The sequence below is a fragment of the Carettochelys insculpta genome, chromosome 2 (assembly GCF_033958435.1).
Source record: "Carettochelys insculpta isolate YL-2023 chromosome 2, ASM3395843v1, whole genome shotgun sequence".
In the NCBI taxonomy this organism is placed as follows: Eukaryota; Metazoa; Chordata; order Testudines; family Carettochelyidae; genus Carettochelys; species Carettochelys insculpta.
The window spans coordinates 155,501,994-155,526,656 of NC_134138.1; the positions used below are offsets into that span (position 1 = coordinate 155,501,994).

The window sequence follows — 24,663 nt, forward strand, 5'->3', positions numbered from 1 at the left end:
TCCCCCATACAGGAGGGGAAAAATTTTATCCTCAGCAAAGACGCTACGCTTACAACTACAGCGTGCTCAATATCAACGGGGCTACGGCCAAGGGCGCTATCAATAGCGGCAACAGTACAGAACTCCTAGGCGACGTTCTCAACAAAGCCGTACGCCCTCAGGTCAGGCCTCAAAGGCAACAAGTTTGATGGGTATGTCGGGGGCTGCACTATCAATACCCTCGCTCAATGCCACTCTCATCTCATGTTCCATCATTGCCTCAGACCGTTCCATTCCCAATGGCAAAAGATCACCTCAGACATAGGGGTGCTGGAGATCATATCCACGGGTTACACGATCCCCTCCCAGTCGCTTGCACCGACGAAGCCTCCCACCAGGCGTCACCTCAGGGACGCTGCCACGAGGTGAGGCTCAAGCAGAAGGTGACTCACCTTCTGTTCATAAGGGTGGTGGAAAGAGTGCCGGAATAATTCCAGGGGAAGGTTTTTATTCACGCTACTTCCTACCAGAGAAGAAAACAGGACACTGGAGGCCCATCTTAGATCTTCGGGGCCTCAACCGTTACTTGCGCAAGCAACGGTTTCGCATGATCACAGTTGCTTTGATACTCACGGCACTGGACGATGGAGACTGGGTTGCAGCACTCGACTTACGAGATGCTTACTTTCATATAACAATCCACCCGGCACACAGACGCTTCCTCCGCTTCACGGTCGGCCAGGAGCGCTTCCAGCACAGGGTTCTTCCGTTTGGCCTCTCCTCGGCCCCCAGAGTCTTCACCAAAACCCTGACAGTGGTGTCAGCCTACCTGCACAGACAGGGGGTGTTTATTTTTCCCAGATCTGGGCGACTGCCTGCTGAAAGGGGACCTCGAAGGCAGAGGTCTCACGCATGATACACGTCACAGCGGACACGTTTCTTCTCTGGGTCTAGTCATCAACCTCGCAAAGTCAAAGTCCGAACCCACACAACATATAGAGTTTATAGGGGCACGCAGAAACTCTATCACAGCAGGGGTGTACCTACCCGACGCTCGCTTCTGCGCAATCAGTTCACTGGTGAAAGTCATTACATACAGCCCCACGGTGCCGATCTTCACGTGCCTGCAGCTGCTGGGCCATATGGCGGCAGCGATGTTTGCGGTACAGAATGCCAGGTTGCACATGTCAGGCCTGTAGCATTGGCTGGTGAGCGTTTACAAACTGGCATCCCACACTGTCCACAGGGTGGTGTCGCCCACAACAGGGGTGTGCAGATCCCTGGCGTGGTGGGAAAACCCCGAGAATCTGCTAGTGGGGGGTGCCTTTTCACCAACCACAAATTTCTATTTTTCTTACCACTGACGCCTCCCACATGGGATGGGGAGCGCACATCGGCGACAAGGTAACGCAAGGGCTATGGTCCCCTGTGGAACAGGCACTGCACATATCCATACTGGAGCTCAGAGCCTGCACATATCCATACTGGAGTTCAACGCCTGCAAACATTTTCGAGATTACCTACCTGGCAAAGTAGTCGGGATTCAATACCGACAATACCTCCATTATGTTCTACATCAATCGACAAGGAGGAGCACGATCCCGTGCCCTATGTGCGGAAGCACTCCGGTCGTGGAATCGGTGCATCGCCAACAACATAACGTTGAAAGCCTCGCACTTGCCAGGCGCTCACAACGTGAATGCAGATCAGCCGAGCAGGCGCTGCTCAATCACGCACAAATGGCAGATCCGCTCCGATCTGCTACAGCACATTTTCGTACATGGAGGTTTTCCCCAGATTGATTTGTTTGCCACCCAGTACAAAAAAATAAAAAAAAAAGTGTCCCCAGTACTGCTCCAGGCCAGGAGTGGGGCGGGGGTCCCTGGGGGACGCATTCATGTTTTCATGGAAGGGCTCACTACTTTACGCATTTCCCCCACAGCGCTTATCCACAAGGTCTTGCACATAGCCAGAAGGGAGAGAGCTCGCATGATACTCATAGTCCCGCTTGGGATAGGCAGCAATGGCTTCCCTTGCTTCTGCGCATGTCGGACCGCTCACCGCTCCCTCTACCGGTGGCGCCGGACTTACTCACGCGGGCTCAAGGGTCCGTAGTGCACCTGCACCCTCAGGGTCTGCACCTACAAGCATGGCTACTCCATGGCTCAGCTCCTTAAAGAGCACATGTACGGAGGGAGCACAACAAGTCCTGGAATGTAGCCGAAGGACCTCCACCAGGAGGACTTACAAGCAGAAATGGACTCGATTCACAGCCTGGTGTTGTGCCAAGCAGTTAGCTCCCCTTGACGTCCCTATACCTGTAATACTAGAATACTTATTGGACCTCAAGAGAGGCGGGTTTTTTCTCTATCCTTGCTAAAGGTCCACCTCGCCACTATATCAACCTTTCGGTGTACAGAGGGAGGGCCCACGGTATTTGCCCATCTTATCGTTACCAGGTCCTTGAAGGGGCTGGTAAACCTGCACCCCCCCTCAGAAACCGCTTCCACCATCGTGGATTTTGGACTTGGTGCTCAGCACGCAATCGGGTCCACCTTTTGCACCATTAGCCACAGTTCCCCTATGTCTCCTTACGATAAAAACAACCTTCCTCCTTGCAACTATGTCAGCCTGCAAGGTGAGTGAGCTCGCGGCAGTGATGGCAACGCCGCACTGCACAGTATTCTCAAAGGAGGCGGTAAACTTAAGGCTGCACCCAGCCTTTGTTCTAAAAGTCTCTTCGGAGTCCAATCCGAACGAGCTAATAGTTTTACCCTCGTTTTACCCAAAGCCTCACAGCCCTGGCAAGGAAGCACGCCTGCATCTCCTAGATATGAGGAGGGCGTTGGCCTTCTACACAGACAGAACAAAGTCCTTCCGGAAAACGGACAGGCTTCTAGTCTCTCTCGCTCCCGGGTCAAAGGGAGAAGGTCTCTCTTCACGGAGAATCTCAAAGCACATTGTGTCCTGTATAAACATGTGCTTCAAACTTCGAAAGACTCCTTTGCTGGCCCCGCCCAGGGCTCACTCCACCAGGGCGGTGGCGGCGTCAACAGCCTTCTTCAAGGGCATTGCGTTAACAGACATCTGTAGAGCAGCGACCTGGTCATCCTATGACACCTTCGCCAAGCATTATGCCCTGCCTCGGGTATTCCAAGAGGATACCCGTCTGTCGACAGCAGTCCTCTCGGGGACAAGCTGCACATAAACTGATTACCCACCTCCTTACTTGGGTTACTGCTGGGTAGTCACCTATTGTGGAGCACCCACGGGGACCACTCGAAGAAGAAAGAGAGGTTACTCACCTCTAGTAACGATGGTTCTTCGAAATGTGTCCCTGTGGGTGCTCCACCACCCGCCCATCCTCCCCGCTTCATAGCTCTGTCTAGTGTTTTTCGGGAGCATCCGAGGCGGTTGGTCAAGGAACTGGTGGGGACCGGATCGTGCATGCGGCCAGAGGCGCACAGGGGGGCGGCGCGTGCCGGCGCATGCGCGATCCAGGAGAAACTGCTGGAAGATTTCCAATCTGCGGCGCCGGGCGAGCCCAACACCGATTGTGGAGCACCCACGGGGACACATCTCGAAGAACCATCGTTACTACAGGTGAGTAACTTCTCTTTTTGAGTTTAGGGTGCCATGTAGACGTAGCCATAGAGACATACGTCTGGGTATTGGTGAGGGTGTAAGGGCCCGTGGCCATTGTGGTGGCCTCCAAGACGCACAGAACTGGAGGCTGAGAACCCAGGTTACTAAACCTCTGCAATCAGATTCTGAGAATGAGAACTGCGTGAAGAAGTACAGGAAGTGCTAGCTGGAAATATACAAAAGACTTGCTGGTCTTAATTGATTATGACGAATTTGCCGAGGCTTACATGTTGTAGGCCTTTATGCTAACCCTGGATCACAAATCTGCCAATCGCTATTTGCTGGTGAAAACAGGAAATCTGGGGCGAGCAAGTCATTTTGCCACAGCAATGCCTTCTACATCAAAACTATAGTGTATGGCATTGTAGATAATGTGCTAGGGATTAAGCACAGAAAGTTGGACTATGTGGGATTCTGAACGTTGTATATTTAATTCATATTTTATCAAAGGATAAAATCATTTTAGATATTTTTTCCTAGCTCCCATAGGGTTTCCTGTTCATAAAACCCCAGAAGCTGATTGTTAACACCACATACACAGTTTCTGACAGACGCTGGCTGGCCTCTACTTACCAGAACACAGGCCAGGTGAGTGTTTTAATTCCCATGTATTTCCCCCTAAAGCTCATATGACTTTCTTAAACTGTAAATCAGCGTTTCACCAGAGACAGCTACAAGACCCCCATTGATATAATTGTCTATTGTTTACTATGTTTTAAAAAAAACATAGTAAGGGGGCAAGTATCAGAGAGGTAGCCGAGTTGGTCTGTTTCTTCAAAAACAAGAAGTCCTGTGGCACCAAGTAGACTATCACGTATTTTGGAGCATAAGCTTTCGTGGACAAAGACCCACTTTGTCAGTAAAGGTGTTAGCAGATTTTAAAATTTATGCAGATGATTTGCCAGAAAATGGCCACATGATGGTGCTGCTTGTAAAAGAAAGAAGTCTGGCTTAGGGAAACATGACTCAAGTATTTCCACATATCCAAACTGTCTTTTTGTTTTGAGTTTAGAGGTGTATTGTACACCACATTACGAACAAATGAACCACACATAGCTTTCTCTTCAAGGCATCAGCTGGGCCTTTCAAACAATCTTTTCATCAGAAGGTATATATCTGAAAGGTGTAAGCTGTGCTTATCTGCTCCTGGTAGGTTCTAGTCTTCTGTTTAACTGTTCTAAGTTCTCTTTGTTGTGGCTGTGCCCCACAATGGAAGAGAGTGCATTCAGCTTTGCCACAGCTTTCATAAAAATATCCCTCCCCTTGGCTGCCTCTTGTTAGCAAATGCATAAGTGCTTGTAGCCTCCTGACAAAGTCAAACATGTTAGATCCCACAGTCTCCACCCTTTGGTATGCAAGGGTTCATTACTCATTCACCAAATAAAATAAGCTGGCTTAGTTTAATAAACAACATTTCAGTGTTTGTGGTCTGGCTTTCCTGATCAGTTTTAAAAGAGCCAGGTTTCTCTACTCATATTCTTGTTTTCATCAGCCAATACGTCTTCATCCTCATGATCCTAGGTTGTTGCACCACAGTCTCTTTTGTTTCCTCCCTCTTTGGGTTCGAATAAGAGTTGTGGATCGGAGCTTTTAAAATTTCAAAAATAACTTTCTTACTCTTCCCTTTTACTTGCATGTGGGTGTTACTGTCAGCTAGCTGTGCCTGTGTGTTTTAGGGCCTACAGACACAAACTCCACAATGTGTTTGTCTGGTGGTATCTCTCTTGTCTCAGCCAGGGTCGCCATTTAGGAGAGATGGGAGAGAGTTTCTCCCACCTCCCAAGTTGTGTTTTGGATCTGAGGTTAGCTCACAGCCTCTGCCTTTGCCTCAAATGGATCATGGAGCTCTTAATTATGCTGCAGCTTGAGTGTGGAATGTGATATGTTCTGAGCTGCTGCTAGCTAATGTAATTAATAGCAGACTTAAAACAAAAGGAAGTATTTTTCCCAGTTAACTTATAGAATTCTTTGCCAAGGAATATTGTGAGGCCAAAACTACAATAGGATTCAAAAAGAACTGGATCTATTCCTGGAGGAAAGGTCCATCAGTGGATGTCAGTCAGGATGGGCAGGGATGCTGTGCCTAGCCACAGTTTGCCAGAAGTGGGGAGTGGGCAACAGAGGATGAATCACTTGATGATTACCTGTTCTGTTCATTCTCTCATTAGTCACTGTCAGAAGACAGAATACAGGATAGATGTTCCATTGTCTGACCCACTCTGGCAATTCTGGTGTTCTTAAATACAACCCAGATGTATCTGCCCCCCACTACACCCCACTTCCTGCCCAGAGCTGGAGAAGAACCCAAGAATCATGACAGGCTCGATCTCTCCACAGACTAACAAAGTAAGAGCATACATTTACATTTTAACAATTGTCCCTGAAGTGGCTTACCATGAGATGTCAGACACATTAGTATTAGAGCTTGTGGGTCTAATATTTATTTAATTTTCTCTCTTTTATATAGGAATTAGAAATAGTGCTCCTGTCAGCTAATTGCTAAATTATCTGCCAAAAAACTAGAGTTTTCAGGTACCCAAATAGCCCCTGGAGCCGTGGTGAAAGTTGCAGCCCCGCATACAAAAATCTGAAATGGCGCCCCTGCTCAGATCTCCTGACCAATCCCCAAAATGTGTGCCACCCCCCACCTTCTCTATTGATGTAGATTACAGGATCAGTATCATGATAAAAGCACAATTTTGTACATGATCTAACAGCTGGTATAGGTCTAACCTGGTATAAGTAAAGCATGTTATGAACACATTGGTATCACTGTAATGGATTTGTCATTCTTTTGTGTACTTCCAGTCCAATGTGATCCTGTTGTCATCAATAAACTCACATGATAGCAACAAGAAGTCCTGTGGCACCTTATAGTCTAACATATATTTTGGAGCATAAGTTTTCATGGGCAAAGACCCACTTCGTCGGATGCATGAGTCGGGGGGGGGGGGGGAGTTCAGAGGAGGTTTTAAAGAGGAGGTCTCAGTAAACGGGAGGGCCAGAGCTGACAAGGTCTATTCAGTCAGGGTGGAAATGGCCCATCATCGACAGTTAATGTGGAGTTGTGAACATCAAAATAGGAGAAAACAAGTCAGTTCATCAGGGGATGTGGCTCATTGTCAGATGCTAATGTGCAGGTGTGAGCATCAAGAGCAGAGAAACTGCTTTTGTAATGGGCCAGCTGCTCCCAGTCTCTGTTCAGTTCTTGGCTGATGGAGTCAAATTTGCAAATGAATTGCAGCTCAGAAATTTCTCTTTCCATTTTATTTTTGAATTTTTTTTTGTTTGTAGGACTATTTTTAAATCTGTTTCCCTATCGCCCCTCCTCTACTTGTGCTATATTGATGACATGTTCACCACCTGGACCCATGGGAAAGAGCCTGTTGAAGAGTTCCACCGTGATTTCAACAGTTTCCACCCCATCATCAACCTTGGCATGGACCAGTCCACACAAGAGGTCCACTTCCACCCTGACTGCATAGACCTTGTCAGCTCTGGCCCTCCCCTTTACTGAGACCCCCCTCTTTAAATCCTCCTCTGTAACCCACCCCCTCACTCATGCATCTGACAAAGCGGGTCTTTGCCCATGAAAGCTTATGCTCAAAATATCTGTTAGTCTATAAGGCACCATGGGACTTCTTGTTTTTGAAGTTACAGACTAACATGGCTACCTCTCTGATACTTGTCACATGGCAACACTTCATAATCAAGCATATAGCTGTACTAAAAGAGCTCATTTGGAGTCCATCACCATCCTTGTATGAGTCAAATTTGTTTCTTGACCAAATTTTCCCGACAAGGAATTTAGAAATAGCTTTGAGGTTTGTGGGGTTTTTTTGCGGGATTGTCAATCCAAGCCTCTATAAGTGCACGTCTTTCTTTACATCCACAATGGAAAACCACAAATAGTGAATGAGCCACAAGAGTGGTTCTCCTTAATCTCAATGGGCTGCAGCAGCCTGTGGCCCACAGACCTCCTGTCTGCCTCCCTTCCCCACTCACCTGTCAGGCATTGGCACACTGGAGCCTTTCACTTCCTACTCTTTAACCTCCTTCCCATCCAGCACTGTCAGAGCACCATGAATTCACTGATTTGTGCTCCATCCCTGCTTCTCCCGCTCCCTCCCAGAAGCGAGGCTTCAGTGACCCGGTGCACAAGAGGTACCTGGGGGACGAGGGCAGACAGGTGATCTACAGGCAACAGGTAGATCCCCAGAGGGCTGCATGTAGCCTGTGGGATGTAGGTTGCCAGTCACTGGTCTGCACAGTGCTCTTTAATGTGCTGCGTTTCTTTCCTTCGTGTGTGTCGGGGAGGGGACTACCAGGCCTCTTGATTCTAAGGTGTGTTTTGATATTTTCTGAAAACAGTGTGTCAGAAGAGCGAGTAAAGCACCATCTTTCAGAAATCTCAGTGATCCTACACCATTTGTCCGAAGCCTCCACCAGCTCTATTGTGCACCAAGTCCTGTTACAGCCTCTTCTTCTGACTATGTTCTTTTTGTCATATATCTGCACAGTGAGCACACAGGTGGAAAACTAGCAAAACAAAAAGCAGTCATAAGAACATAAGAATGGCCATACTGGGTCAGACAAAAGGTCCATCCAGCCCAGCATCCCATCTGCCGACGGTGGCCAATGCCAGGTGCCCCAGAGAAGGAGAACAGAAGACAATGATCAAGTGATTTATCTCCTGCCATCCATCTCCTGCCCTTGTTCTGAAGGCTAGGGCACCATACTTTATCCCTGGCTAATAGCCATTTATGGACCTAACCTGCAAAAATTTATCAAGCTCTTTTTTAAACCCTAATAGAGTCCTGGCCTTCACAGCCTCCTCGGGCAAGGAGTTCCACAGGTCGACTGTGCGCTGTGTGAAGAAAAATTTCCTTTTATTAGTTTTGAACCTACTACCCATCAATTTCATTTGGTGTCCCCTAGTTCTTGTATTATGGGAAAAGGTAAATAATTTTTCTATATTCACTTTCTCCACACCATTCATGATTTTATATACCTCTATCATATCGCCCCTCAATCGCCTCTTTTCCAAACTGAAAAGTCCCAGTCTCTCTAGCCTCTCCCCATATGGGACCCGTTCCAAGCCCCTAATCATCTTAGTCGCCCTTTTTTGAACCTTTTCTAATGCCAATATATCTTTTTTGAGGTGAGGAGACCACATCTGCACGCAGTACTCAAGATGTGGGCGTACCATAGTTTTATATAGGGGAAGTATGATATCTTTTGTCTTATTATCGATCCCTTTTTTAATAATTCCTAACATCCTATTTGCCTTACTAACTGCCGCTGCACACTGCGTGGATGTCTTCAGAGAACTATCCACTATAACTCCAAGATCCCTTTCCTGATCTGTCGTAGCTAAATTTGACCCCATCATGTAGTACGTGTAATTTGGGTTATTTTTTCCGACATGCATTACCTTACACTTACCCACATTAAATTTCATTTGCCATTTTGCTGCCCAATCACTCAGTTTGCTGAGATCTTTTTGTAGTTCTTCACAATCTGTTTTGGTTTTGACTTGATAAAGTCAAGTAGCACTACTTTATCACTGACCCTCTATGGTAGAGCATGGAAACTGAGGCTTCTCAGATCCTGCACTTTAACAATGCCAAAGCACTGTCTGAGATTCTCCCAAATCCTTGAAAAGAACAATGGGCTGCCCCATCGGGCACTTTCTAGTGTGCTTAACAAAAGAGTAAAGGCTGGTAAAATGCAGTTTGTAATTTAGATAGGTAGCGTTCATTTTATTCCCGCAAAGCGCATTCCTAGGAACCAAGAGCTGTGGTAGGTTTTTTTCATAGAATCATAGAACAGTAGAACTGGAAGAGACCTAAAAAAGCCATCAAGTCCAGCCCCCTGCCCTAGGCAGGACCAAACCCATCAGATCAGCCCAGCCAGGGCTTTGTCGAGGCGAGACTTAAACACCTCCAGGGATGGAGACTCCACTACTTCCCTGGGTAGACCATTCCAGTACTTCACCACCCTCCTAGTGAAAAAGTTTTTCCTAATGTTCAACCTGGAGCTTCCAAACTGCAACTTGAGACCATTTTTCCGTGTCCTGTCGTCCATTGCCACTGTGAACAGCCTCTCTCCAGCCTCTTTGCAGCCTCCCTTCAGTAAGTGGAAGGCTGTTATCAAGTTCCCCCTCAGTCTTCTCTTCTGCAGACTAAACAGTCCCAGTGCCCTCAACCTTTCTTCATAGGTCATATGTTCCAGCCCCCTAATTATTTTGGTCACCCTCCTTAGACCCTCTCCAGTGTGTCCACATCCTTCCTATAATTGGGAGCCCAGAACTGGACACAGTACTGCAGATGCGGCCTCACCCAAGCTGAATTAAGAGGAACAATCACTTCTCTGGATCTACTGGCAACGCTACTCTTGATGCAACCTAATATGCCATTAGCCTTCTTGGCTACAACGGCACACTGTTGACTCATGTCCAGCGTCTCATCCACTACAACTCCCAGGTCCTTTTCTGCAGAACTACTACTGAGCCAGTCGGACCCCAGCCTGTAACAATGCTTGGGATTCTTCCAGCCCAAGTGCAGGACTATGCACTTGTCCTTATTGAACCTCACCAGATTTCTTGCAGCCCAGTCTTCCAATTTGTCTAAGTCACTCTGGACCCTATCCCTACTCTCCAGCGTATCTACCTCTCCCCCTAGCTTAGTGTCATCTGCAAACTTGCTGAGGGTGCAATCCAACCCCTCATCCAGGTCATTGATAAATATGTTGAACAGAACAGGACCTTGGTGCACTCCACTAGAAACCGACTGCCATCCCGACATCGAGCCATTGCTCACTACCTGCTGGGCCTGACCTTCTAGCCAGCTTTCTATCGATCTTTTCGTCCATTTATCCAATCTATATTCCTTTAACTTGCTGACAAGAATATCGTGGGAGACCGTATCAAATATATATATATATATATATATATATATATATATATATATATATATGAAATCTACCTAGTTATCATTAGCTAATGAGGCCTTGTATTTGTGTTACCATATCATCCTCCTTTTATATCCCCGACTTCTAAGAAATTCAGCCTTAATAAAGGTTGGATTGTATAGCTGTCTGTAGCTGCGTCTACACGTGCACGCTACTTCGAAGTAGCGGCACCAACTTCGAAATAGCACCCGTCACGTCTACACGCGTCGGGCGCTATTTCGAAGTTAACTTCGACGTTAGGCGGCGAGACGTCGAAGTCGCTAACCCCATGAGCGGATGGGAATAGCGCCCTACTTCGACGTTCAACGTCGAAGTAGGGACAGTGTAGACGATCCGCGTCCCGCAACGTCGAAATTGACGGGTCCTCCATGGCGGCCATCAGCTGGGGGGTTGAGAGACGCTCTCTCCAGCCCCGCAGCTCACTGGTGGCCGCGTGGAGCGGCCCCTTAAAGGGCCCCTCCCCCGCCCTGACTGCAGGAGGCTGTGGCAACGTGCAGGCTGCAGGCTGCACACGCGGCGAGGAGCCTGCAGAGACCTCAGCCTCCGACAGCAGCCATGGCAGCCCAGCAGCCCCCCCAGCACCCCCAGGGGACCCCCCCCAAGGGCAGCCAGGGCAGCCAGCCCAGCCAGAGGGCCAAGCAGTCTGGAAAGCGGCAGCGGGGCCCCTCTTGGACGGAGGCCGAGATGCGGGACCTGCTGGGGCTCTGGAGCGAGGAGGAGGTGCTCCAGGTAATGGGGAGCAAGAGACGGAACGCGGATGCGTTCGCTCGGCTGGCCGACGGCCTGGCTGCCCGGGGTCACCCTGCCCGCACTCCCGACCATGTGCGCAGCAAGGTGAAGGAGCTGCGGCAGGGTTACGCCCGGGCCCGGGATGCGGCCAGCCGATCTGGGGCCGCCCCAGTCACTTGCCCCTTTTACAGGGAGCTCAGGGACATCCTGGGCTCCCGGCACACCTCCCCCCCTCTGGCCACCCTTGACACGTCGGCTGACGAGCCCCAGCAGGCCCTGCAGCCGGGCTCCGGCCCGGAGGTAAGCCCCGCACCCCGGGGGTCCCCCCCGGAGGCCATCCCTGGGACATCGCGGCGGGGGAGGAGGAGGAGGAGGAGGGGGGCTCCTCCTCCACCGATTCCAGCCTGCAGATCCTCCTCCTGCCATCCCGGAGCAGCAGCAGGGCCTCCGACCCCCGGGGATCTCCGGACCATGGGAGCGGACCCACAGGTAGGTACCCCTCTCTGGTGGACACCCCGGGGCTGGAGGGGCGGGGGGAACAGAGATGTGTCCAGGGCCCCCCACACGCTCACATGGCCATGGCCCCAAGGACACCAGGGACAGGGCCCTCACAGCACTGCAGCCAGCAGCCCCTGCCCCCTGCCACCCTGCATGACAGTGCCATGCCCCATCCCCAGGCCAGGGGGGAGCGGAACCTCGAGGGGCCCCCGGGCGGAGGGGGTGGGACACCCCGCAGCAACAGCATGCGATGGAGTGGGGGGAGTGCCAAAGGGAGACCCAGGCTACAGATGAGCCACCCGAGCCGAGGAGCTCCCAGGGCCAAAGGAGGATCCTGGCGCTACAGCTGGCAGGTGACACCTCTGCCCTGAACAAACAGGAGGGAGGAGCCGAGCTGGCTTGGAATTGGGGGGCGAGGGCGGGGGCCACAGGTAGAGGCTAGGGGAAGGGAGAGCTGGTAGGCAGCCAGCCAGAGGAGAGGGAAAGCTGCATCCCAGAGGGGTCCCCCCTTGGGGTCTTCTCCCCACGACGGGTTGGAAGGACTGTCTCTTTCGACAGCTGGTGCTGTCACTCCTGCCAGAAACTGGCCAGCTGCGGCCTAAGACACCTTTCCTGCTCTCAGACCCTGCGGGCTGAAGTGAGAGTCGCTCCCACCAGGGGACGGGCTGCAGGGCAGGGGGACCCCTGAACCCCATCCATCACAGCAGCATCTCCCGGGGACGGGGATGGGGAACCTGCAGCACAGGGTGGGGGGGACAAAGGCCACGGCTCGGGGACCACACTAATGCCTGTCTCCATTCTTCTTTCCCCCCTCCTCTCCTGTGTCCTGCACCTGCACCTGCACCATCCGAAGGACCGGAAGAGAGCGCCGGCGAGGCGTCGGTCGTCCCGGAGACTCCTCCGGGACCCTCGCTCCAGGGAAGCCCCTCGGCCGAGGAACCACCAGCCCCGCGGAGGGCAAGACGGCGGACCCCGCGCCTACTACCGGCGGTGGCCACAGACCCCCAGCTGCTGGCCATCCTCCGCCGGCAGCTGGAGGTCTCGGAGCAGCACCTCCGGCTGCAGGAGCAGGCGCTGGCCTGGCACCGAGAGGCATGGGGGGCCCTTCTCCAGACCGTCAATCGGCTGATTGACTTCCTGGCCCCCCATGCCGCACCGGCCGCGCCACCGCCCGCCATGCCCGCTCCTGCAGCCCCACCACCGGCTGCTCCAGCCGCCGCCGGCCCGTCCGCCGTCGCCCCACCACCTCCCCGCGAGGGCCACCGCGCCGAGGGACCCCTGGAGCCACCCGAGACTCGCCGGCGCCGATATCTTCCGGTGGAGCCCACTCCCACCCAGCCGCGGACCAGACTGCAGGCCCGCCAGAGCTCCCGGCCGGGAACGCCCACTGGGGGCCTGTAGGGGGTGAGGGGCCCGGGACGTGGCCCCCCCCGCGATGGACAGACTTTGGGGACTGGGTGGGTGGGTGGTGTGGGTGCTGCCCCTGCTTGCCCCGTCCCCCCTGTAAATAGTTCTCCCCGTTCTCCTCCCTGCTTTTTGGTTTTCTTTTGTTGATGGCGCACCCTGCTTGGAGTTTATTGTTGTACATAGTTTTATTCGTGCCCATCTTGCTTTTGTTACATGTTTGTCCCTCCTTTTTGCTTTCCCTTTCACATGTCTATATTCTTCTATTTAAAAAAAAAAAAGGTTCAGCCAAAGAAAACATTTACGTTCACTCACAAGTTCGTGCTGTCGTTTCTCCTGGACAAGGGGGTGGGGGGCGGTGGGGTGCTCCATGGTGGTGTGGGCGTTGAGGCAGGAGTGTGGGGGAGGAAGGGGCGGGCAGTCGGGGGCCTGGGCAGAGTTCACCCCACGGCCTGGTCGTCGAAGTGGGCCCGCAGGGCTTCCCGGACCCGGGTCCCCTCTGGGTCCACCTGCCGACTGGGGGCAGCAGGTGGCTGGACGTGTGCCCTGCCGGCCTCGGCGGCCCAGCCCTGAAGGAAGGTCTCCCCCTTGCTCTCGACAAGGTTGTGCAGGGCGCAGCAGGCACCCACAATCTGGGGGATGTTGTTGGGGCTGGCATCCAGGCGGGTGAGGAGACATCGCCGTCGTCCCTTGAGGCGGCCAAAGGAGCGCTCCACCACCTGGCGCGCACGGTTCCGGCGCTCGTTGAAGCGCTCCTGGCTGGCGGAGAGGTGGCCCGTGTAGGGGCGCATGAGCCACGGCCGGAGGGGGTAGGCCGCATCCGCAATGATGCAGAAGGGCATGGTGGTGTCCCCCAGAGGGATCTCCCGCTGGGGGATGTAGGTCCCCGCCTCCAGCCGGCGGCACAGGCCCGAGTTGCGGAAAACCCAGGCGTCGTGGGTGCTGCCAGGCCAGCCCACGTAAATGTCCTGGAACCGTCCCCGGCTGTCCACCAAGGCCTGCAGGACGACTGAATGGTAGCCCTTCCGGTTCACGTATCGGCCTCCGCTGTGGTCCGGGGCACGGATGGGGATGTGGGTCCCATCCAGAGCCCCGAAGCAGTTGGGGAAGCCCAGGGTGGCAAAGGCGGCGACAGTGGCACGTGGGTCCCCCAGCCTCACAAGCCTGTGCAGGAGCATGGAGTTGATGGCACGCACGACCTGCAGGGAAAGCACATGGGACAACCCCAATGAGGGGTGAGCAGGGTGTGCATGGCCCTGCCCTGGCCTGCCCTGGCCCCCCTGGCCTGCCCTGGCCCCCCTGGCCTGCCCTGCTCTGCCCTGGCCTGCCCTGCTCTGCCCTGGCCCCCCTGGCCTGCCCTGCTCTGCCCTGGCCTGCCCTGGCCCCCCTGGCCTGCCCTGCTCTGCCCTGGCCCCCCTGCCCTGGCCTGGCCTCCCCCTGTGGGTTCTCTTACCTCCATGAGGACAGCCCCGACGGTGGCCTTTCCGACGCCATACTGCTGCCCCACGGATCGGTAGCTGTCCAGAGTGGCCAGCTTCCTGACAGCGATGCCGACCCATTTCTCCACAGGGAGGGCACGCCGCATGGCAGTGTCCCGGTGCCTGAGTGCGGGGCTGAGCCACTGGCACAGCTCCAGGAATGTCTGTCGGGTCATCCTGAAGTTGCGGACCCAGTGCTCGTCGTTCCACTCCCCAAGCACCAGGCGCTCCCACCAGTCGGTGCTGGTGGGGTTGCTCCACAGCCGCCGGCATGTGAGGCGGGGGGTGGAGCGGGGTGCTGCAGGGGGAGGGGCTGAGCCCTGCTGCCCTGGGGGCATCTCCTCCCCTGGGGCAGGAAGGTGCTCAGCTGCCCCCAACATGACAAGAGCCAGGGCAAGCCCTGCTCCTGCCAGGAGGGCTGGCTGGACCTCTAGCTGCTGCTGCTGCTGCTGCTGCTGCTGCTGCTGGGGGTCCATGACTGCGGCGCTCGGGGTCTGTGTGCCTATCTGGCTCGTCAGACCGCGTGCTGTGCAGGCTGAGTGTCTGTGGGAGGGGCCCTTTAAGGGAGCGGCTAGCTGTTGCCCCGGAAGCGCTAGCCTGCCCTGTGACCCTGTGTGCAGCTGTGCCTGGCATCCCTATTTCGATGTGTGGTACTTTGACGTGTAGACGTTCCCTCGCTGCGCCTATTTCGATGTCGGGCTGCGCAACATCGAAGTTGAACATCGACGTTGCCAGCCCTGGAGGACGTGTAGACGTTATTCTTCGAAATAGCCTATTTCGATGTCGCAACATCGAAATAAGCTATTTCGAAGTTGGGTGCACGTGTAGACGTAGCCTGTATGTTGCATTAAGCAATGGGTTGTAATCATTCTCACCATAGCAGATGAGAGCCAAGGAAAAAAGCAGCTGTTAAAATCAGAGGCTATAGGCTTACCTGCTGTAAGGGCAAACCATTCAAGAAATAAGATCCCACTTTAAACTCCTCACCCTGCAACATATGCTTGATGTGGAAGTTTTCTACATGAGTTGTGTACATCAGTCATTAAATGGTAGGTGATGAATATCTCTTCTGATGCTTACAGTAAAAGGGCTGTATTTCTTGGTTTTAAAAAAAAACGAGTGCATGGCCATGTATATTGAAAGTACATTGTAATGTTGTATATTGTCTACAATAGAACATAAAGTCAATTTTAAGGGCATTAGGTTGATTTTATAATGTACCTGTCTTCACTACAAATATCATTAGGTTGATTTTAAGGGGTCCTAAGGCTGATTTTACTACTCCAGCTTTTTCATGAGGAGTAATGCCGAATTTGAGTGTACAAGGTCAACTTAGTGCTAGTGTAGACACATTGTTAATTAATTTGATTTATCTCACAATGCCCCCAATGTGTCCGCTGTGACCATCGCTTTCACCTGCACTGCTTTCTGGGTGAGTAGGAAGCAGGAATCAACCCAGGCTCTCCGGATGCGCCTCCACACCACGGAGCTGCTGGGCTTGCTGGCTTGAGCCCCCTCACTGTGTCTGCCTTCCCCTCCAACTGCTGGACTTCGGTCTGCCCTCTGCATCATGCAATTGCCAGGCTCTGCAGCTGCACCACCACTACCACACAGCCACTGGATCAAAATGAAATGAATCAAAATAACACGTTTTACATTACCAAAATAAAACATTTTACAATACCAAAACACTACTTTTCCATAGCTCCAATTCAAAATTTTCAGATTTTTATTTCTGCATTTTACATTTCTCAGGACTGGCCCACTAGCCTTGTAACGGCGTGTGGTGGAGCAGGCTGTGGAAAACTGGCATGAAAATGCATTTGAGACTTTGCTTTCAATGGGAGTAGGGAGTGAGGGAAATGCACTCTCGGATAATGACATCAGACATCCACAACCACTTGCAGTGCATTATTTTCCCATAACACAGTGGCACAGAAACCCAGAATGCAACTGGAGTGTGGGAACTGTGGGATAGGTACCCACAATGCACTGCTGGCACAAACTTAGCAAAGGAAATGGGACACACTATGTCAACTTTCTAAACATGTGGACACTCACCATTGACTTCATAAGATCTAGTGGCATAAAGTCAACTTTAATAAATTCAACTTTATTTCCTAGTGTAGACAAGCCTTAATCACCACCTTGTCATGGTCCTACCCTGGATTTTTAGCAAACTGCTACTTGGTCATTTCCATGTCTTCTTTCCTGAACCACTCTTGAGCCTCTCACACAATTTCATAATTTTTCTGCTTTTCCTAGTGATCAGAGAAACCATTTTTTCCCTGGCATTGTTCTACCCAGGCAGAGGGCCCACATATTTCTGATTTTCAGTGATGTTAAAAAATGCAGAATAAACCCCTTGATATCTTCAAAATGCAGAGGCTTTGGTAACTTGCCAAGATTCATAAGAAGAGTTAAAGAATCTGATTTCCCTCAGTCACATGCATTAGTTTTCCACCCTGAATCACTGTACCGGTGACTATTTTTAAAGCAGTCCTCTAAAGATAAAAGAATTGTCATAAACTTTATCATTATGGGCAATAAAAGTGAATCTCCTGTCTACAAAATTCAAACAAACTCAGTCTTTCCTCTTAAATTCTCAACTGGTTTCTTTATCTAAATGCATGGCATAGATATAACTTAGCATGCGTATAGCTGTGTTTCTTGCGTGCATTCAAAGTCATAAAAGATAGAATCCTCTTCCTCTTCTAGGGAGTAAATATTACACATATGCACTTGTGACCACCTGGGCTGCCTGTCTTCTGATAACACTGGAGAGTATTATCTTACATTTATATTGAAGATGATTGTGAAAACATCACTTCTTGCAAAGACTTCTAATTTCAGTCGACTGTGTGCCACTTGACTTCTGTGTCTTTTGAAGCAGTCTTGAATCGCGAAATAGGCAGTATGCAAAATAGCTAGGATGTCTCATATGCTCCCATATATTTCAAGCCATTCTGTGCTAATATGTGTATGGCAGTGGTCTTTAGAGGCATATTGGAGTTTGTGGCTGTACATGGCATGGCATGGCGGGACTCACATAAATATCATGTTCCTCTGAACGCTTTGATATTTAGGATACTGGAATAGTACTGATCACATAATAAACCACACATGATTTTGGTGCCCTGTCCCCTGTTGTAAAAAAGTGCCAATACCCTCTTTCATGATACACTACTTTAACAGTCATCCCAAATGCTCTTCCAAAGAGCTGATATTGGTGAAGTTGACCATCATTTGTTCTGAAAATCCCAACTCCTGTGGAGATGCTTGTCACCCTTTAATACTTGGGCATCTGTGGGTTTTTCACTGTATTAGAAATTCAGGATGCTACCAGCAAAGCACAGGTTGTTACCAATCTTCCAGCTAACATTTTCCATCCACAAGCAAAATACATTTTGCTGCATGCACTAAGGCATGTGGGGATGTGCACCACTGATAGAAACACATGCTGCTGGCTGTGGGAGCTGTGCTAATCACCTGGGCAGCACATGAATCTATCCTGAGTGGCTGCCCAAGTGTTCAGCTTACAGGGAACACTGGTTGTTACCCTAGTTATTTAAATTAGATGCTTCCTCTTTTTTTGATAATTTTTGCAGTATATAATAGTTTTTAATGTCTTAGCAACTTCAGTTCCTTCCTTCCCCATGTCTAATAATTGTGACAACCTACCTTAAAGGCTCACAGCCCACAATGTCTGAATTATTCTGCAAAACTGTGGTGGTGTTGTTTTAAAAATCTGCAGCGTTTAAGTATTCCTACTGTCTCCTTTGGATAAAGCACATGAGTGAGGGATATAAGATGCCTGGGGAGCCTAAGCCTTTCCAAATAGGGCAAGAAAGGCCGGATGTGGCACACCTCCTTTTTGGGGGCATACCAGCCAACTGCCTTTGGAGCGCTGTACCTGGAAGCTCCTTAGAAGTGGGGGAACCACTGGCATCTGGCCTGTAACCCAGCCTATGCTCCACCACAAGAATGCGCTCCTGCTTGGCTTCTTACTCTGAGGCCCCAACCTCTAGCTCTTTCTGCCCCCCACCCACTCCCACCTCTTCCTCTGAGGGTACTCCTCACCTGCCACTCATGCTTCTGCCCTCTCCCCTGAGAGGCGAGTGGTGGGCTGATGGGTCTTTGGGAAATGTGGGAGGCCGTGCAGTGAGCATTGAAGTAGCAAGGCCTTGGAGGAGGGGTGAAGCAGGGTCAGGAAGAGGGGAAGCAGGGGCATGGTCTTGGGGCAGGGTTTCTGGGCAGAGCAGAGGTGAAGTGCCTGCTGGGCTTTGGAAGGAGAAGACTGGGTGGGGGTGGGGCCTGGGATGGGGCCTTCAGGCAGAGCATGGACCAAGGCCATAGTCCGGGCACTGGTTGCCCCCACACGCTTCTCGAGAGTTTCCGGTTCTTACAGTGAAAAGAGGGTGGCTCAACTTTGGAACACATACAAAATTTTTGAGCCCATTTAGAGATTAAAAGTATCTAGCGAATTTTGAATAGTGCTGTGAATGACCACAATTGCTTGATTGAAGTGTTATTCTGCCCAAATTAGCAAAATTAAATTATTGAAAATACTTGTAAGGGTTAAGTTCTCTTTTGGATCTTATCCAGGGTCTCACACATTTCAATTAGATGTGAGGCAATGGCTGAGGTGCATTGGGAATGGAATATTCTGCTCCTTCAGAAGAGGGTCTCTCCTCAGTCATCAAATTGTCTATAAAAGAAGATCTGCCTCACAGCAGTATCTATCTGTGGTTTGCAGGCCAGCTCTTGACCGTCATGTCTAACTAAATGTACAGATATAGAATTAGTCTCAGAAGGGCAGCCATGCTAGTCTGTAGCTTCACAAAAAGCAAGCAGCCCTGTAGCACTTAAAGACTAACAAGTTTATTTATTAGGTAATGAGATTTCCTGAGCAAGACTCGCCCCTTCAGATTTTCAGCCATGGAATTGTTAGAGGGGGTGAAAAAATTGCATAAGGCATTGGGATGGTCAAAGCACAAAGACACAATGCCCAGCCATGTAGTGTCCTTTGAGCAACATTTAGGAGTCAACATACAGGTGGTGTGGCAAAAGGCAGTTGCCCCTTTTTGAAATCAGGAGCCCAGGGTAGTCCAAGACTCTTTTTCATCCTGTTGTATGATGAGGATTATTGTGAGGTTCTGAATGTGAAAAAGTTGTTCGGTGCAAAAAATTATTGTGAGTTTTGCCATGTGGTATATAGTCACATCCACTCTTGCAGGTACCATTGCTGCCGCTGCTCAAATGTGACATGCTTGAACAAGATGGGTGTGTAGCTGAGCTGTCCTAGCTGTACACTCTGTTGTCAGTTCAAAGAGTGGTTTGAAAGTCAGATAGACCGTGCATCAAAAACAAGTCAAATGTCTGTCTAAAACTTTGTGATAAGTGTCAGCTTTATGTGAACAAAGGGTGCAGGTCTGGTAAGCAGTATCAGGGTTTGATCACCAGTAAAGTAGACACCCACCTCTGTTTTATGGATAGCATTAGAAAGCAAAAATCAGCAGAGAATTTTCTTTTTTTTCAATTTTGAAGTCAGGTAGACCCTAGGTTGCACATGGCCAATTACATTTTTTTCTCTGTCCCTGAAGCCAGAAAAATCCTGAGAATTGAAGTCTGGTGAGTGTCTTTCTAGCTTTATAATCTTTATTGGCAAAAACTCCAGGACTACACATTCATAACACACAGTTCCAAAGATTGCCATGATAACTTCCTCACCAGACAGTTACTGAAGCAAGGATGTGCATAGAACTGATAATTTAAGAAAGTAAACTAGTATGTGGGCATTCATTTTATAGGCTCTTTGGTAGTTTTGTCTGCGAGCTTAGCAATCTCCCAAAGATAATGGGGTCTGAAGATTGCAAAGGTTATTCTCCACAGTTTTAAAATACTTTAGACAAATATAATTCCATGGGGCCTTTGCTCAGGAGCACTGTGTCATGATGCCCACAGAGCAAGCAGAATCTTTTTTACTGATACTGAGACAAAAGAGGTGAGACATTTGACTTGCTGAAAGAGCTCACACATTATTTGTCAACAAGATGTCAAACTTCTGAGAAGAGTCTGTACCTGTTCAGAGAAGTGATCATGAAAATAACGAAGATGGGAGATACTGTAGAGAGAGGCCTGGGTAAATTCACAGAGGTACAATTGTGTATAGATCCTTTCTGCTACATAGCAATGCAGACAGATGACAGAAATATTTGTAGGTTTATGTTTTTGCAGTTAATGCAGCTCTTCTCTCTCGAGACAATGGTCACAGGCAAAAAAGAGATATTTGACCTCATCTGTCCAGTGGTGTTGTAAAGCTCTCACAAAGAAAATATACAGCTCTGGCTAGCTTTGTGGGATGGAGAATTACAAGTAGGCCCCTGCTTTCTAGATAGTTATATCATCACTGATCGGATACGCACAGCCCTTGAGTTTAGTGGGTACTTTTTCCATGGCTATGTCACATGTTACTGTGGAAAAAGCACAAAGCCCTATGATAGGGACACCTTTGTGAAGTTCTTTTAATACAAGACATAACTCAAGAATGACTAAGACTTAGTTATCTAGTGAGGACCCTCTGGGAGCAAAAGTGGGAGGTGATGATGGAAACATACAGGACTTGGTGATATTAGTAAAAAGGAAGGGTCAGTGGAATCTCCTTCTTTGAGATTATTTAGGGGTTCTCACAAGAGAGATGCCACCAGATCAATGTATCATGTTATTTGTGTCAGCGGGCCTGAAAACACAGGGGTACAAGCTGTCAGGACGAAAGCCTGTCTGAAAATCAAAGGGATTTTCTTAAATCTAGCAAACTGTGAAAAGATCAACTTTGACAGTTTGAACGTTCTAGTCTTGGGCTATTGCACAGACCTGGGAGACAACACCCCCATGCAGCAGCTCTCTAGTGTAAGGAACTAAAATCAGTGGTGAATAGAGACAAAACTCTTAAAGAAAGTGCAGAAAGTTGTTTACAACAGGAGGATCCCAGAAAGGCTTAAAACTTCCATTGGTGGATTTAAGTCTAACTTTTCTACCCACATGGATATAATGTAAGACAACTTAAATGGTCTGGGATGATGAACCATGAGTTCATATGCTCCAATAATTCAAGTATGGATGAATAATAACCTTGTTGTAGGATGAAATTCCAAGTCTTATCTTCAAAGCTGATTTGGAAATTGAGCTCATCAAAGATATTGTTCCATGGTGAGGGTACTGTATTTCCACTAACCCCACCTTCCAGGCACCTAGGAGAGCCAAGCACTTAGTTAGCTGTATCTAACATTTGAGCTGTTGTTTTGGAGACAACTCCCAGAGCTGATGTTGCTGGGCAAGGTGATGTAAAATCCACTGTTGCTCATTTCTCTCTCTCTTCCCACTTCCTCTCCAACCTCTCAGCTCCCTTTGCAAGAGGAATTGTTTTAATTTATGTCCAAATGTCATAGAGTTGAGAAGCTTCCACCCAGCTGTTAAATTTATCAGGCTACCCCAACCATTTCACCAATAGCTGCTATTTCCTCCCTTTTCCTTTCTCCGCTAGTACTTTTTTTCAATTCTGTAAATTCTGTCTCATTCATGGTTTACTTTTTGTAATTCTTCAGGGTAAAAATATCCAGTCACTGTCTCCCCTTGTAATCTTTTAATTGGTATATAGGTCTCTGTCCCCAGTTAAAACTTCATCCACTATGAATACCTTGATGGTAAATATTTATTCATAACCTTTTACAAAAGCTCATTTAATTTTAGATAGTCTCACATGATCACCCTTTCTAAGAGAGGCAACAACCAGTTTTATTTTAAAGCAGCCTTTATAAACCATCTTCCATACCTTCAGAGAATTTGAAGCATTAACATCAGTGGGTATGGTATATAGTTCTGTGGAGGTTCCTTTTTTAACTCTTTATAATCTCAGGTAACATGTTGATGTAGGGAAAGGTATTATGCTCTCTAAAATATCTCCATATCCCAGATTTTAAAGTACTATTAAACCGCTCTACAACCCGTGCTCTGACTTCATTATTAATAACAAAAATGATGAATGCCATGCTACTTTAACAATCCACTTAAGGGTTTGTATAAATGTTATTTCACCTGATTGGTTTGTCACTTTTGAGTCATGCAGTCTTCATTAAAAATAGTTTTAAAAGGCTTGGGTACCTCACCACTCTTCTTGTCTTTTAGGCCGAAGGCCCAGTCCTATTTGGATAGAATATTTATGGCTGTAAAAATGTACTTAAAACCACAGTTGGTTTTGGAGTACTGGTGCATATCCACCAAATCACAGAATATGAGAATTGGAAGGGAACTCAAGTCCAGTCCTCAGCTCTCTTGACAGAAGCAAGCACCATCTAGATCGTCCCTGACAGGTGTTGTCTAACCTGCTCTTAAAAATCTCCAGTGATGGAGATTCCACAACCTCCCTAGGCAATTTATTTCAGTGCTTCATCACCCTGATAGGTAGGAAGTTTTTCCTAATGTCCAAGCTGTCTGTCATTGCGTATCCATAGCTGAAATGAAAGTCTTGTTTCTATTTTAAAACATATTCAAGCTGGTTTGTGTGCAGTGTAAACATCCTGGTCTGAAAGCCAAGCTGTTACCTGTCTTCTATTTATAATTTGACTATGCATTTTGGCTGTTTGAAATAGAAGGTTCTTCTTCGAGTGGTCCTCGTGGGTGCTACACAGTAGGTGTCGGGCTCGCCCTGGCACCGCAGCTCGGAAAATCTTCAGCAGTCTCCGTCGGGTCACGCATGTGCCGATGCGCGTCGGCTCTTCGCGCGCTTACGGTCACGAGCGCGATCCGGTCCCCACCAGTTCCTTCTCAACCGCTAATGGCTGCAGACAGAATCCTCTCCGGCTCCAACGCCTGAGACAGATAAATCTTATTTTTTCTTGTGTTAATAGTTTTTAACAGTTCATACTTAGCAGTTCTATAGTTATTATAGTTAGTTACTCTGTTAAAAGTTGTTAAAAGCTAAAGACTATCTTAAAACCTCAGCGGCCGCCTCCGGGCGGGCCCGCTGCTTTTGTTTGTCAGCCTTCAAAGGCCAACGGTTATTAACATCACCTAAGAGACTGTTAAGTGTGCTATTAGCACCTAAGGACTCAGAGTTAAGTTTTAACAATGCCATCCCACGGCTTTAAGAAGTGTGAATCTTGCCGGGAGGCCATGCCTGCTTCGGATGGCCATAGCAGATGCATACGGTGCCTCGGGGAGACACACATTCCCCAGAAGTGCTCCCATTGTTCCAAGTTGACTAATAGAGCTAGAAAAGATAGAGAAATGAGGCTGAAGATGCTGTTAGCTGACAAAGCACTTCAGCCTGCCTCATTGGAGACAACGCATGCGGAGGGCTCTTCAGGATCGCACAAGAGGAAGGCTGCCTCTTTGACCTCCTCTGCGCAGAAGAAAAGAAGAGCCTCGCCTATTCAATCCCTGCCCCTTAGTGTTGGGAGCGGGACGAGTGTAACAAAGGGCCCGCACACGCTGGCTTCCTCCACTAGTAAAGCCGTGGCGCATGCAACCACTCAAGGCCCTGCAGCTACCAGGGAGACAGCACCGAGAGCCATTCGGGCACTAGTCAGTCCGGCACTGGCTACTACGGCACCAATCGAGACTTCCCCAGAGGCACCGGAGACGACGGCACCGAGGACGACGGCACAAGGATCGACGGAACCGGCGACGATGGCACTGGCAACGATGGCACCGGCAACAACGGCACCGGCAACAATGGCACCGGGAGCAGTGGAAATCAGCATGACACCTGCTCCGGTACCAAGCTCACCAGTAAGACCACCCGAGAGGGTAAAGGCTAAAACGAAGACCAGGCACCGCAGCCCCTCTCCTCAGGTAATTGCGCTGCCTCTGTCACCACGATCACCACCGGAGATTCGACGTGCAGCAACACCTTCAGCCTGCCACAGACGTCCTTCTCCTTTTCTTCAGAGTCCATCCC

At 49.5% G+C, this 24,663-nt stretch overlaps 1 protein-coding gene across 2 annotated transcripts in view; it reads left to right on the forward strand.

Moving 5' to 3' along the window:
• Positions 1-24,663, forward strand: part of SLC6A19 (solute carrier family 6 member 19) — a 98,448-nt gene that overhangs the window by 6,479 nt on the left and 67,306 nt on the right. Inside the window, exon 2 of one of the 2 annotated variants that reach the window (XM_074985976.1) lies at positions 4,105-4,212. The exons of the other annotated variant lie outside the window; for it this stretch is intronic. The gene's annotated coding sequence lies outside the window, so the exon portion shown is untranslated. The remainder of the gene's footprint in view (positions 1-4,104; positions 4,213-24,663) is intronic. 2 annotated transcript variants of the gene reach the window in all.